The sequence below is a fragment of the Sarcophilus harrisii genome, chromosome 5 (genome assembly GCF_902635505.1).
Source record: "Sarcophilus harrisii chromosome 5, mSarHar1.11, whole genome shotgun sequence".
Taxonomy (NCBI): domain Eukaryota; kingdom Metazoa; phylum Chordata; class Mammalia; order Dasyuromorphia; family Dasyuridae; genus Sarcophilus; species Sarcophilus harrisii.
Genome location: NC_045430.1, coordinates 63,442 through 65,482, shown reverse-complemented (window position 1 = coordinate 65,482; position 2,041 = coordinate 63,442). Strand labels below are relative to the sequence as shown.

The following is a 2,041-nucleotide window of genomic DNA, read 5'->3' as shown; positions in this document are numbered from 1 at the left end:
TAACCAATGTGCAAAGGCTTTTACAAAAAAAATTCCCTTACTTGACATCAGATAATCCAAACTGGAGAGAAATCTTAGGAATGTATCCAGTGTGGAAAAAATTTTAGACAAAAGGAAGCCCTTACTGGACATTGGAGAATCCTTATAAATGTCATCAACGTGTAAAGATTTTTAGACAAGGAAACTATTATTATACATCAGGGACTCCACCCTGGAGAGAAACTTGATGAACGTAACCATAGTGGAAAAATTTTAGGCAAGATGGAGTTCTTATTGGACACTAGAGAATCCACACTGGAGAAACATTATGAATGTAACCAATGTGGAAAATGATTAGACATCAAGTAACTCTTACTGTACATCAGGGAATCCACATTGGAGAGAAAACTTATGGATGTAACCAATGTGGGAAGACTTTGAGATATAAGGGAACTCTTACTGAACATTGGGGAATATACACTGGAGAGAAATCTCCATTGCATGCATGTTATTCCTACTTCAAAGCTCATGAAGCCCCCAAGAAACCACCAGCAGCACACATAAACAAACTAAAAACTTTTATTTGTAACAAATCCTAGAACTTAAGAAAAATAGGCTGGCAACTGTGGATGAGAGGATGAGGGATAAATGATAAAAAAGGAAAGAAAAGTCCAAAAAGCCAAAGAGGAGAAACACTGATGAGTCCCAACAGGCTCCTGGAGAAATCCTGGTGAAGTCCAGCAGGGCCTGGCCCCAGAGGAGGAAGAAGGAAGAGTCCAGATGGAGGTCTGGAGGCTTCCAGGGCCAAGGGCACAATTAGGGGGCAGGGTCCATGTAAGGGTACAAGTGCTCACATGATTGTGCAATACTTGAACCCACAGCCCTGGTTTTGCTTATCAACGGGGAGGTGCCCGAGCTCCTCAGCCCACATCCTGCGAATTTCACGAACAAGTTCATGAAAAGCATGTTCCACGCTCTGACCAGTCTTGGCTGAGACCTCCACAAAGGGCACCTGGAAGTCCTTGGCCATTGCCTGGCCTAGCACGGGGGACACCAGACAGTTGGCAACGTCAGCCTTGTTGGCCACCAGGACAAATGGAACGCTTTCAGTGTTCTTTACCCTGAGCAGCTGGTCCCGGAAGATGTTCACATCCACAAAGGACTTGATGTCATCCACTGCATAGACACAGAGGAAGCCATCCCCACAGCACATGAACTCCAGCCGATTTGGGTTCTCCTCACTGCCTGCAGTGTCAACGATTTGCAGCTGGCAGGGCTTGCCATCCACCACTATTTGGGGGTAGAAATCTTCAATGGTGAGGTTATGGTCTGTCACAAAGCAGTTCTTGACTAGTCGGACAATCAGCGCACTCTTGCCCACGCCACAGCTGCCCATGACCACCAACTTGTACACCATCTTGCCTCCACACCCGGCAGACCACCTAGTTATGTATGGACAGCAAAGGTAGAACAATAAGAGCTGGAGTGACCTCAGTGGCCACCCATACCTCCCCATGTGCTGTAAAAATGACCGAAAAAGGGCTCTTCTAGTTTAGGAGAGCTGAAGGGGTCCCGGGGGCACTCACTGCTAATCATGTGATGCACAAGTGATCCAAATGGCCCAAGAATCTGCAATCTCCTAATCCCTTCAGGAGGGAAAACTGATAGGCTCTGGGGCCACCTTTCTTAGGTTGGTTGGTCAAAGTTCCCCCCAATCTTTTCTTTTCAGGTTTTCCTCCTTTGGACTCTAGCTCTAATCCTGTTGGAGAGGCAAGTTTGGTGGATCAAGATCGTCCCACCCCCAGCCCCTCCTTTCAGGATCTGGATCTCTAATGGCCCTGATCTATTTTTAGTCCCAGATTTGCTACTCTGCATTCCAGCTCTAACCCTTCTTGGAGCAGCAAGTTTGTTACTGGATCTCAACTTGGTTCTGAAATGTTGGAAGGAAAGGCCTTTGGGTAGAAAAAGAGCCATTTCCCCTCATTTCCTGCTGACCTTCTACACGTGAAAGCCCGCATCCATGAACCCCCACTTCATCTTCTCCAGGCTGAGGTCCCCTGCC

At 46.9% G+C, this 2,041-nt stretch overlaps 1 pseudogene; it reads right to left on the bottom strand.

Moving 5' to 3' along the window:
* Positions 1 to 745: 745 nt before the first annotated feature.
* LOC100914068 lies at positions 746 to 1,397 on the bottom strand (annotated as a pseudogene).
* Positions 1,398 to 2,041: the final 644 nt, after the last annotated feature.